Consider the following 13,359-nt stretch of genomic DNA (forward strand, 5'->3'; position numbering starts at 1 on the left):
CACTGCTGTAGCTGTGGGTAAATTGCTTGTGTTTTCCACTGTAGTTGTGGGCGATGCAGTTGTTGAGGTTGTCAGTGCTGTAGTTGTGGGTGAATTGCTTGTGTTTTCCTCTGTAGTTGTGGGTGATGCAGTTGTTGACGTTGTCACATCTGTAGTTGTGGCTGAATTGCTTGTATGTTCCACTGTAGTTGTGGGTGATTCAGTTGTTGAGGTTGTCACTGCTGTAGTTGTGGGTGAATTGCTTGTATGTTCCTGTGTAGTTGTGGGTGATGAAGTTGTTGAGGTTGTCACTGCTGTATTTGTGGGTAAATTGCTTGTGTTTTCCACTGTAGTTGTGGGCGATACAGTTGTTGAGGTTGTTACTGCTGTAGTTGTGGGTGAATTGCTTGTGTTTTCCTCTGTAGTTGTGGGTGATGCAGTTGTTGAGGTTGTCACTTCTATAGTTGTGGGTGAATTGCTTGTATGATCTTCTGTAGTTGTGGGTGATGCAGTTGTTGAGGTTGTCACTGCTGTAGTTGTGGGTGAATTGCTTGTATGTTCCTCCGTAGTTGTGGGTGATGCAGTTGTTGAGGTTGTCACTGCTGTAGTTGTGGATGAATTGCTTGTATGCTCCTCTGTAGTTGTGGGTAATGCAGTTGTTGAGGTTGTCACTGCTGTAGTTGTGGGTGAATTGCTTGTATGTTCCTCTGTAGTTGTGGGTGATGCAGTTGTTGAGGTTGTGACTGCTGTAGTTGTGGGTGAATTGCTTGTATTTTCCTCTGTAGTTGTGGGTAATGCAGTTGTTGAAGTTGTGACTGCTGTAGTTGTGGGTGAATTGCTTGTATGTTCTTCTGTAGTTGTGGGTGATGCAGTTGTTGAGTTTGTCACTGCTCTAGTTGTGGGTGAATTGCTTGTATGTTCCTCTGTAGTTGTGGGCGATGCAGTTGTTGAGGTTGTCACTGCTGTAGTTGTGGGTGAATTGCTTGTAAGTTCCTCTTTAGTTGTGGGCGATGCAGTTGTTGAGTTTGTCACTGCTGTAGTTGTGGGTGAATTGCTTGTAAGTACCTCTGTAGTTGTGGGCAATGCAGTTGTTGAGGTTGTCACTGCTGTAGTTGTGGGTGAATTGCTTGTATGTTCCTCTGTAGTTGTGGGCGATGCAGTTGTTGAGGTTGTCACTGCTGTAGTTGTGGGTGAATTGCTTGTAAGTTCCTCTTTAGTTGTGGGCGATGTAGTTGTTGAGTTTGTCACTGCTGTAGTTGTGGGTGAATTGCTTGTAAGTACCTCTGTAGTTGTGGGCAATGCAGTTGTTGAGGTTGTCACTGCTGTAGTTGTGGGTGAATTGCTTGTATGTTCCTCTGTAGTTGTAGGCGATGCAGTTGTTAATGTTTTGACTGCTGTAGTTGTGGGTGAATTGCTTGTGTTTTCCTCTGTAGTTGTAAGTGATGCAGTTGTTGAGGTTGTCACTGCTGTAGTTGTGGGTGAATTGCTTGTATATTCCTCTGTAGTTTTGGGTAATGCAGTTGTTGAAGTTGTGACTGCTGTAGTTGTGGGTGAATTGCTTGTATGTTCCTCTGTAGTTGTAAGTGATGCAGTTGTTGAGGTTGTGACTGCTGTAGTTGTGGGTGAATTGCTTGTATGTTCATCTGTAGTTGTGGATGATGCAGTTGTTGAGGTTGTCACTGCTGTAGTTGTGTGTGAATTGTTTGTGTTTTCCTCTGTAGTTGTGGGTGATGCAGTTGTTGAGGTTGTCACTGCTGTAGTTGTGGGTGAATTGCTTTTATGTTCCTCTGTAGTTGTGGGTGATGCAGTTGATGAGGTTGTCAATGCTGTAGTTGTGGGCGATGCAGTTGTTGATATTGTGACTGTAGTAGTTGTGGGTAAATTGCTTGTGTTTTCCTCTAAAGTTGTGGGTGATTCAGTTGTTGATGTTGTGACTTCTGTAATTGTAGTTGAATTGCTGGTGTTTTCCTTTGTAGTTGTTTGTGATGCAGTTGTTGAGGTTGTCACTGCTGTAGTTGTGTGTGAATTGCTTGTATATTCCCCTGCAGTTGTGGGTAATGCAGTTGTTGACGTTGTCACTGCTGTAGTTGTGGGTGAATTGCTTGTATGATTCTCTGTAGTTGTGGGTGATGAAGTTGTTGAGGTTGTCACTTCTGTAGTTGTGGGTGAATTGCTTGTATGTTCCTTTGTAGTTGTTGGTGATGCAGTTATAGAGGTTGTCACTGCTGTAGTTGTGTGTGAATTGCTTGTGTGTTCCTCTGTAGTTGTGGGTGATGAAGTTGTTGAGGTTGTCACTGCTGTAGTTGTGGGTGAATTGCTTGTACGTTCCACTGTAGTTGTAGGTGAAGCAGTTGTTGAGGTTGTCACTGCTGTAGTTGTGGGTGAATTACTTCTAAGTTCCTCTGTAGTTGTGGGTAATGCAGTTGTTGAGGTTGTCACTGCTGTAGTTTTGGGTGAATTGCTTGTATGTTCCTCTGTAGTTGTGGGTGATTCAGTTGTTGAGGTTGTCACCTCTGTAGTTGTGGGTGAATTGCTTGTATGTTCCTCTGTAGTTGTGGGCGATGCAGTTGTTGAGGTTGTCACTGCTGTAGTTGTGGGTGAATTGCTTGTATGTTCTTCTGTAGTTGTGGGTGATGCAGTTGTTGAGGTTGTCACTGCTGTACTTGTGGGTGAATTGCTTTTATGTTTCTTTGTAGTTGTTGGTGATGCAGTTGTTGAGGTTGTCACTGCTGTAGTTGTGGGTGAATTGCTTGTGTGTTCCTCTGTAGTTGTGGGTGATGAAGTTGTTGAGGTTGTCACTGCTGTAGTTGTGGGTGAATTGCTGGTACGTCCCACTGTAGTTGTGGGTGATACAATTGTTGAGGTTGTCACTGCTGTAGTTGTGGGTGAATTGCTTGTATGATTCTCTGTAGTTGTGGGTGATGAAGTTGTTGAGGTTGTCACTTCTGTAGTTGTGGGTGAATTGCTTGTATGTTCCTTTGTAGTTGTTGGTGATGCAGTTGTAGAGGTTGTCACTGCTGTAGTTGTGTGTGAATTGCTTGTGTGTTCCTCTGTAGTTGTGGGTGATGAAGTTGTTGAGGTTGTCACTGCTGTAGTTGTGGGTGAATTGCTGGTACGTCCCACTGTAGTTGTGGGTGATACAATTGTTGAGGTTGTCACTGCTGTAGTTGTGGGTGAATTGCTTGTATGTTCCTCTGTAGTTGTGGGCGATGCAGTTGTTGAGGTTGTCACTTCTGTAGTTGTGGGTAAATTGCTTGTGTTTTCCACTGTAGTTGTGGGCGATGCAGTTGTTGAGGTTGTGACTGCTGTAGTTGTGGGTGAATTGCTTGTGTTTTCCCCTGTAGTTGTGGGTGATGCAGTTGTTGAGGTTGTCACTGCTGTAGTTGTGGGTGAATTGCTTGTATGTTCCTCTGTAGTTTTAGGTGATGTATTTGTTGATGTTGTCACATCTGTAGTTGTGGCTGTATTGCTTGTATGTTCCTCTGTAGTTGTGGGTGATGCAGTTGTTGACGTTGTCACATCTGTAGTTGTGGCTGTATTGCTTGTATGTTCCTCTGTAGTTGTGGGTGATGCAGTTGTTGAGGTTGTCACCGCTGTAGTTATGGGTGAATTGCTTGTATGTTCCTCTTTAGTTGTGGGTGATGCAGTTGTTGAGGTTGTCACTGCTGTAGTTGTGGGTGAATTGCTTGTACGTTCCACTGTAGTTGTGGGTGATGCAGTTGTTGAGGTTGTCACTGCTGTAGTTGTGAGTGAATTGCTTGTGTTTTCCACTGTAGTTGTGCGTGATGCAGTTGTTAAGGTTGTCACTGCTATAGTATTGGGTGAGTTGCTTGTATGTTCCGCTGTAGTTGTGGGTGATGCAGTTGAGGTTGTCGCTGGTGTAGTTGTGGGTGAATTGCTTGTATGTTCCTCTGTAGTTGTTGGTGATGAAGTTGTTGAGGTTGTCACTGCTGTAGTTGTGGGTAAATTGCTTGTGTTTTCCACTGTAGTTGTGGGCGATGCAGTTGTTGAGGTTGTCACTGCTGTAGTTGTGGGTGAATTGCTTGTGTTTTCCTCTGTAGTTGTGGGTGATGCAGTTGTTGACATTGTCACATCTGTAGTTGTGGCTGAATTGCTTGTATGTTCCTCTGTAGTTGTGGGTGATGCAGTTGTTGAGGTTGTCACTGCTGTAGTTGTGGGTAAATTGCTTGTGTTTTCCACTGTAGTTGTGGGCGATGCAGTTGTTGAGGTTGTCACTGCTGTAGTTGTGGGTGAATTGCTTGTGTTTTCCTCTGTAGTTGTGGGTGATGCAGTTGTTGAGGTTCTGACTTCTGTAGTTGTGGGTGAATTGCTTGTACGTTCCACTGTAGTTGTGGGTGATGCAGTTGTTGAGGTTGTCACTGATGTAGTTGTGAGTGAATTGCTTGTATGTTCCTCTGTTGTTGTGGGTGATGCAGTTGTTGAGGTTGTCACTGCTGTAGTTGTGGGTAAATTGCTTGTGTTTTCCACTGTAGTTGTGGGCGATGCAGTTGTTGAGGTTGTCACTGCTGTACTTGTGGGTGAATTGCTTGTATGTTCCTCTGTAGTTGTGGGTGATGCAGTTGTTGAGTTTGTCACTTCTGTAGTTGTGGGTGAATTGCTTGTAAGTTCCTCTTTAGTTGTGAGCGATGCAGTTGTTGAAGTTGTCACTGCTGTAGTTGTGGGTGAATTGCTTGTAAGTTCCTCTGTAGTTTTAGGCGATGCAGTTGTTAATGTTTTGACTGCTGTAGTTGTGGGTGAATTGCTTGTGTTTTCCTCTGTAGTTGTAAGTGATGCAGTTGTTGAGGTTGTCACTGCTGTAGTTGTGGGTGAATTGCTTGTATGTTCCTCTGTAGTTGTAGGTGATGCAGTTGTTGAGGTTGTCACTGCTGTAGTTGTGGGTGAATTGCTTGTATGTTCCTCTGTAGTTTTAGGTGATGTAGTTGTTGATGTGACTGCTGTACTTGTGGGTGAATTGCTTGTATGTTCCTCTGTAGTTGTGGGTGATGCAGTTGTTGAGGTTGTCACTGCTGTAGTTGTGGGTGAATTGCTTGTGTTTTCCTCTGTAGTTGTAAGTGATGCAGTTGTTGAGGTTGTCACTGCTGTAGTTGTGGGTGAATTGCTTGTATGTTCCTCTGTAGTTTTAGGTGATGTAGTTGTTGATGTTGTGACTGCTGTACTTGTGGGTGAATTGCTTGTGTTTTCCTCTGTAGTTGTGGGTGATGCAGTTGTTGACGTTGTCACATCTGTAGTTGTGGCTGTAATGCTTGTATGTTCCTCTGTAGTTGTGGGTGATGCAGTTGTTGAGGTTGTCACTGCTGTAGTTGTGGGTGAATTGCTTGTGTTTTCCACTGTAGTTGTGCGTGATGCAGTTGTTAAGGTTGTCACTTCTGTAGTATTGGGTGATTTGCTTGTATGTTCCGCTGTAGTTGTGGGTGATGCAGTTGAGGTTGTCGCTGGTGTAGTTGTGGGTGAATTGCTTGTATGTTCCTCTGTAGTTGTTGGTGATGAAGTTGTTGAGGTTGTCACTGCTGTAGTTGTGGGTAAATTGCTTGTGTTTTCCACTGTAGTTGTGGGCGATGCAGTTGTTGAGGTTGTCACTGCTGTAGTTGTGGGTGAATTGCTTGTATGTTCCTCTGTAGTTGTGGGTGATGCAGTTGTTGAGGTTGTGACTGCTGTAGTTGTGGGTAAATTGCTTGTATATTGCTCTGTAGTTGTGGGTAATGCAGTTGTTGAGGTTGTCACTGCTGTAGTTGTGGGTGAATTGCTTGTATGTTTCTCTGTAGTTGTGGGTGATGCAGTTGTTGAGGTTGTCACTGCTGTAGTTGTGGGTAAATTGCTTGTGTTTTCCACTGTAGTTGTGGGCGATGCAGTTGTTGAGGTTGTCACTGCTGTACTTGTGGGTGAATTGCTTGTATGTTCCTCTGTAGTTGTGGGTGATGCAGTTGTTGAGGTTGTCACTTCTGTAGTTGTGGGTGAATTGCTTGTATGTTCTACTGTAGTTGTGGTTGATGCAGTTGTTGAGGTTGTCACTGCTGTAGTTGTGGGTGAATTGCTTGTAAGTTCCTCTTTAGTTGTGAGCGATGCAGTTGTTGAGGTTGTCACTGCTGTAGTTGTGGGTGAATTGCTTGTAAGTTCCTCTGTAGTTTTAGGCGATGCAGTTGTTAATGTTTTGACTGCTGTAGTTGTGGGTGAATTGCTTGTATGTTCCTCTGTAGTTGTAGGTGATGCAGTTGTTGAGGTTGTGACTGCTGTAGTTGTGGGTGAATTGCTTGTATGTTCATCTGTAGTTGTGGATGATGCAGTTGTTGAGGTTGTCACTGCTGTAGTTTTGGGTGAATTGTTTGTGTTTTCCTCTGTAGTTGTGGGTGATGCAGTTGTTGAGGTTGTCACTGCTGCAGTTGTGGGTGAATTGCTTGTATGTTCCTCTGTAGTTGTGGGTGATGCAGTTGATGAGGTTGTCACTGCTGTAGTTGTGGGCGATGCAGTTGTTGATATTGTGACTGTTGTAGTTGTGGGTAAATTGCTTGTGTTTTCCTCTAAAGTTGTGGGTGATTCAGTTGTTGATGTTGTGACTTCTTTAATTGTAGTTGAATTGCTGGTGTTTTCCTTTGTAGTTGTTGGTGATGCAGTTGTTGAGGTTTTCACTGCTGTAGTTGTGTGTGAATTGCTTGTATGTTCCCCTGCAGTTGTGGGTAATGCAGTTGTTGATGTTGTCACTGCTGTAGTTGTGGGTGAATTGCTTGTATGTTTCTCTGTAGTTGTGGGTGATGAAGTTGTTGAGGTTGTCACTGCTGTAGTTGTGGGTGAATTGCTTGTATGTTCCTTTGTAGTTGTTGGTGATGCAGTTGTTGAGGTGGTCACTGCTGTAGTTTTGTGTGAATTGCTTGTGTGTTCCTCTGTAGTTGTGGGTGATGAAGTTGTTGAGGTTGTCACTGCTATAGTTGTGGGTGAATTGCTTGTATGTTCCTCTGTAGTTGTGGTCAATGCCGTTGTTGAGGTTGTCACTGCTGTAGTTGTGGGTGAATTGCTTGTATGTTCCGCTGTAGTTGTAGGTGATGCAGTTGTTGAGGTTGTGACTGCTGTAGTTGTGGGTGAATTGCTTGTAAGTTCATCTGTAGTTGTGGATGATGCAGTTGTTGAGGTTGTCACTGCTGTAGTTGTGGGTGAATTGTTTGTGTTTTCCTCTGTAGTTGTGGGTGATGCAGTTGTTGAGGTGGTCACTGCTGTAGTTGTGGGTGAATTGCTTGTATGTTTCTCTGTAGTTGTGGGTGATGAAGTTGTTGAGGTTGTCACTGCTGTAGTTGTGGGTGAATTGCTTGTATGTTCCTTTGTAGTTGTTGGTGATGCAGTTGTTGAGGTTGTCACTGCTGTAGTTTTGTGTGAATTGCTTGTGTGTTCCTCTGTAGTTGTGGGTGATGAAGTTGTTGAGGTTGTCACTGCTATAGTTGTGGGTGAATTGCTTGTATGTTCCACTGTAGTTGTAGGTGATGCAGTTGTTGTGGTTGTCACTGCTGTAGTTGTGGGTGAATTGCTTGTATGTTCCTCTGTAGTTGTGGTCAATGCAGTTGTTGAGGTTGTCACTGCTGTAGTTGTGGGTAAATTGCTTTTATGTTCCTCTGTAGTTGTGGGTAATGCAGTTGTTGAGGTTGTCACTGCTGTAGTTTTGTGTGAATTGCTTGTATGTTCCTCTGTAGTTGTGGGTGATTCAGTTGTTGAGGTTGTCACCTCTGTAGTTGTGGGTGAATTGCTTGTATGTTCCTCTGTAGTTGTGGGCGATGCAGTTGTGGAGGTTGTCACTGCTGTAGTTGTGGGTGAATTGCTTTTATGTTCTTCTGTAGTTGTGGGTGATGCAGTTGTTGAGGTTGTCACTGCTGTAGTTGTGGGTGAATTGCTTGTGTTTTCCACTGTAGTTGTGGGCGATGCAGTTGTTGAGGTTGTCACTGCTGTACTTGTGGGTGAATTGCTTGTATGTTTCATTGTAGTTGTTGGTGATGCAGTTGTTGAGGTTGTCACTGCTGTAGTTGTGGGTGAATTGCTTGTGTGTTCCTCTGTAGTTGTGGGTGATGAATTTGTTGAGGTTGTCACTGCTGTAGTTGTGGGTGAATTGCTGGTACGTCCCACTGTAGTTGTGGGTGATGCAATTGTTGAGGTTGTCACTGCTGTAGTTGTGGGTGAATTGCTTGTATGTTCCTCTGTAGTTGTGGGCGATGCAGTTGTTGAGGTTGTCACTGCTGTAGTTGTGGGTGAATTGCTTGTATGTTCCTCTGTGGTTGTGGGTGATGCAGTTGTTGAGGTTGTCATTACTGTAGTTGTGGTTGAATTGCTTGTATGTTCCTCTGTAGTTGTGGGTGATGCAGTTGTTGAGGTTGTCATTACTGTAGTTGTGGTTGAATTGCTTGTATGTTCCTCTGTAGTTGTGGGTGATGAAGTTGTTGAGGTTGTCACTGCTGTAGTTGTGGGTGAATTGCTTGTGTTTTCCTCTGCAGTTGTTGGTGATGCAGTTGTTGAGGTTGTCACTGCTGTAGTTGTGGGTGAATTGCTTGTATTTTCCTTTGTAGTTGTTGGTGATGCAGTTGTTGAGGTTGTCACTGCTGTAGTTGTGGGTGAATTGCTGGTATGTTCCTTTGTAGTTGTTGGTGATGCAGTTGTTGAGGTTGTCACTGCTGTAGTTGTGGGTGAATTGCTTGTGTGTTCCTCTGTAGTTGTGGGTGATGAAGTTGTTGAGGTTGTCACTGCTGTAGTTGTGGGTGAATTGCTTGTACGTTCCACTGTAGTTGTAGGTGAGGCAGTTGTTGAGGTTGTCACTGCTGTAGTTTTGGGTGAATTGCTTGTATGTTCCTCTGTAGTTGTGGTCGATGCAGTTGTTGAGGTTGTCACCTCTGTAGTTGTGGGTGAATTACTTGTGTTTTCCTCTGTATTTGGGGGTGATGCAGTTGTTGAGGTTGTCACTGCTATAGTTGTGGGTGAATTGCTTTTATGTTCCTCTGAAGTTGTGGGTGATGCACTTGTTGAAGTTGTCACTGCTGTAGTTGTGCGTGAATTGTTTGTATGTTCCTCTGTAGTTGTGGGCGATGCAGTTGTTGAGGTTGTCACTGCTGTAGTTGTGGGTGAATTGCTTGTAAGTTCCTCTGTAGTTGTGGGCAATGCAGTTGTTGAGGTTGTCACTGCTGTAGTTGTGGGTGAATTGCTTGTATGTTCCTCTGTAGTTGTAGGCGATGCATTTGTTAATGTTTTGACTGCTGTAGCTGTGGGTGAATTGCTTGTGTTTTCCTCTGTAGTTGTAAGTGATGCAGTTGTTGAGGTTGTCACTGCTGTAGTTGTGGGTGAATTGCTTGTATGTTCCTCTGTAGTTGTAGGTGATGCAGTTGTTGAGGTTGTGACTGCTGTAGTTGTGGGTGAATTGCTTGTATGTTCATCTGTAGTTATGGATGATGCATTTGTTGAGGTTGTCACTGCTGTAGTTGTGGGTGAATTGTTTGTGTTTTCCTCTGTAGTTGTGGGTGATGCAGTTGTTGAGGTTGTCACTGCTGTAGTTGTGGGTGAATTGCTTGTATGTTCCTCTGTAGTTGTGGGTGATGCAGTTGATGAGGTTGTCACTGCTGTAGTTGTGGGCGATGCAGTTGTTGATATTGTGACTGTTGTAGTTGTGGGTAAATTGCTTGTGTTTTCCTCTAAAGTTGTGGGTGATTCAGTTGTTGATGTTGTGACTTCTGTAATTGTAGTTGAATTGCTGGTGTTTTCCTTTGTAGTTGTTGGTGATGCAGTTGTTGAGGTTGTCACTGCTGTAGTTGTGTGTGAATTGCTTGTATGTTCCCCTGCAGTTGTGGGTAATGCAGTTGTTGATGTTGTCACTGCTGTAGTTGTGGGTGAATTGCTTGTATGTTTCTCTGTAGTTGTGGGTGATGCAGTTGTTGAGGTTGTCACTGCTGTAGTTGTGGGTGAATTGCTTGTATGTTCCTTTGTAGTTGTTGGTGATGCAGTTGTTGAGGTTGTCACTGCTGTAGTTGTGGGTGAATTGCTTGTATGTTCCTCTGTAGTTGTGGTCAATGCAGTTGTTGAGGTTGTCACTGCTGTAGTTGTGGGTGAATTGCTTTTATGTTCCTCTGTAGTTGTGGGTGATGCAGTTGTTGAGGTTGTCACTGCTGTAGTTTTGGGTGAATTGCTTGTATGTTTCTCTGTAGTTGTGGGTGATTCAGTTGTTGAGGTTGTCACCTCTGTAGTTGTGGGTGAATTGCTTGTATGTTCCTCTGTAGTTGTGGGCGATGCAGTTGTTGAGGTTGTCACTGCTGTAGTTGTGGGTGAATTGCTTGTATGTTCTTCTGTAGTTGTGGGTGATGCAGTTGTTGAGGTTGTCACTGCTGTAGTTGTGGGTGAATTGCTTGTGTTTTCCACTGTAGATGTGGGCGATGCAGTTGTTGAGGTTGTCACTGCTGTACTTGTGGGTGCATTGCTTGTATGTTTCTTTGTAGTTGTTGGTGATGCAGTTGTTGAGGTTGTCACTGCTGTAGTTGTGGGTGAATTGCTTGTGTGTTCCTCTGTAGTTGTGGGTGATGAAGTTGTTGAGGTTGTCACTGCTGTATTTGTGGATGAATTGCTGGTACGTCCCACTGTAGTTGTGGGTGATGCAATTGTTGGGGTTGTCACTGCTGTAGTTGTTGGTGAATTGCTTGTGTGTTCCTCTGTAGTTGTGGGTGATGAAGTTGTTGAGGTTGTCACTGCTCTAGTTGTGGGTGAATTGCTTGTACGTTCCACTGTAGTTGTAGGTGATGCAGTTGTTGAGGTTGTCACTGCTGTAGTTGTGGGTAAATTGCTTGTATGTTCCTCTGTAGTTGTGGTCGATGCAGTTGTTGAGGTTGTCACCTCTGTAGTTGTGGGTGAATTGCTTGTGTTTTCCTCTGTATTTGGGGGTGATGCAGTTGTTGAGGTTGTCACTGCTATAGTTGTGGGTGAATTGCTTGTATGTTCCTCTGAAGTTGTGGGTGATGCACTTGTTGAGGTTGTCACTGCTGTAGTTGTGCGTGAATTGTTTGTATGTTCCTCTGTAGTTGTGGGCGATGCAGTTGTTGAGGTTGTCACTGCTGTAGTTGTGGATGAATTGCTTGTATGTTCTTCTGTAGTTTTGGGCAATGCAGTTGTTGAGGTTGTGACTGCTGTAGTTGTGGGTGAATTGCTTGTATGTTCCTCTGTAGTTGTGGGTGATGCAGTTGTTGAGGTTGTGACTGCTGTAGTTGTGGGTGAATTGCTTGTATGTTCCTCTGTAGTTGTGGGTGATGCAGTTGTTGAGGTTGTGACTGCTGTAGTTGTGGGTGAATTGCTTGTGTTTTCCTCTGTAGTTGTGGGTGATGCAGTTGTTGAGGTTGTCACTGCTGTAGTTGTGGGTGAATTGCTTGTATGTTCCTCTGTAGTTGTGTGTGATGCAGTTGTCGAGGTTGTCACTGCTGTAGTTGTGGGTGAATTGCTTGTATGTTCCTCTGTAGTTGTGGGTGATGCAGTTGTTGAGGTTGTCACTGCTGTAGTTGTGGGTTTATTGCTTGTATGTTCCTCTGTAGTTGTGGGTGAATTGCTTGTTCGTTCCTCTGTAGTAGTGACTGATAAAGTCTTTGGCAATTTGCTAGCTGTCAATGATTCTGTAATTGGTAGTGATTGAGTGGTTGGTGCCGATATTCCTGAAGATGTGTTTGCAACAGCTGTAGTTTTTGTGCCTGTACTTGTTTGTGTTGCTGTTGCTTGCGCTGCTGTAGCTGGTAAAGAGGTAGCTGTTTCTGTGGACTTGTGTGACTTGGTTGATGCTTCTTCTGTGGTTGTACTTGAATTGTCAGTTACAGATTCAGTATTTGAAGATATAGCAATTGTTACTACTGATCCTGAAGATTTTGTTGATGATTTCTCTTTTGTTGTTGTGCTTTGTGCCAGTGTAGTTGTGTTTGTTGCTGTAGTTTGAGCTTGTGTTGTTGTGGGTGATGCAATTCTTGATGTTGAGATTGCTGTAGCTGCTGTTGCAGTTGATGTTGAGATTGCTGTAGCTGCTGTTGCTGGTGAAGATGTGTTTGCAGCACTTGTAGTATTTGCCTTTGAGCTTGTTTCTGTTGTACTTGTTTGTGGTGCTGTAGTTGTTGGAGCGCTTGTTGCTGTTGTGAGCTCTATGGTGTTGTGTGATAAACTTGGTGTTGTTTTTGAAGATGTATTCGCACCAGTTGATATCTTTACTGTTGTGTTTGGTTTTGTTGTTGTGCGTTCTGTAGTAGATCTAGTGTAGATTGTTGAATTGAGCGGCTTGTTTGTTGATGTTGCTGCATTTGTATTTGAATAATCAGCTGATAATTCTTTATTCAAAGGCGTAGTAGTCATTATTGCCGATCCTGGAGTTGTGGCTGCAGCAGTTGATACATTATCTTTTATAGTTGTGTTTGTTGCTGGAGGTTGAGCTTGTGTAGTTGTGGCTGATGCAGTTGTTGATGTTGAGTTTGCTGTAGCTGATTTTGTAGTTGGGGATGATTCACCACTTGTAGTACTTTTAGAATTTGCTATTTTACTTGTAATGGTTGTTTGTGCTGCTGGAGTTCCTGATGATTTCGCAATTGTTGGTGTAGATGTAAGTATCTCATTCATGGACATAATTGTCGGCAACTCTGTAGGTATAAACGAATCAGACTTTTTTTAATTACAAAAATGTAAATAACTAAACGGATTTAATTGCAGATAATATGTAATATCTATCTATCTATCTATCTATCTATCTATCTATCTATCTATCTATCTATCTATCTATCTATCTATCTATCTATCTATCTATCTATCTATCTATCTATCTATCTATCTATCTATCCCACTTCTATCTATCTATCTATCTATCTATCTATCTATCTATCTATCTATCTATCTATCTATCTATCTATCTATCTATCATCTATCTATCTATCTATCTATCTATCTATCTATCTATCTATCTATCTATCTATCTATCTATCTATCTATCTATCTATCTATCTCATATCTATCTATCTATCTATCTATCTATCTATCTATCTATCTATCTATCTATCTATCTATCTATCTATCTATCTATCTATCTATCTATCTATCTATCTATCTATCTATCTATCTATCTGTCTATCCATCTATTCCATTTTTACTAATAATTGGAGATATGCACTCTGCAGCCAAGCATTGCAGATTTGATAAATTCTAGTGGTCTATGTTCTCTAATGGAATTATACTCAATGGCTGTATTTAAAATTCTATAGACTTCAGGGCTGAAATCTCCCAGCAGTGTCATCTTTGTACAGTTCCTGGTATAGTCATCTAATGAGGTTAAAACAAGCTGCCCCACTGCATTAGAGGGGCCTTAGAGAAACTATTACATGGGAGGGGGGGGGGGGG

The sequence above is a fragment of the Rhinoderma darwinii genome, chromosome 7 (genome assembly GCF_050947455.1).
Source record: "Rhinoderma darwinii isolate aRhiDar2 chromosome 7, aRhiDar2.hap1, whole genome shotgun sequence".
Lineage (NCBI taxonomy): Eukaryota > Metazoa > Chordata > Amphibia > Anura > Rhinodermatidae > Rhinoderma > Rhinoderma darwinii.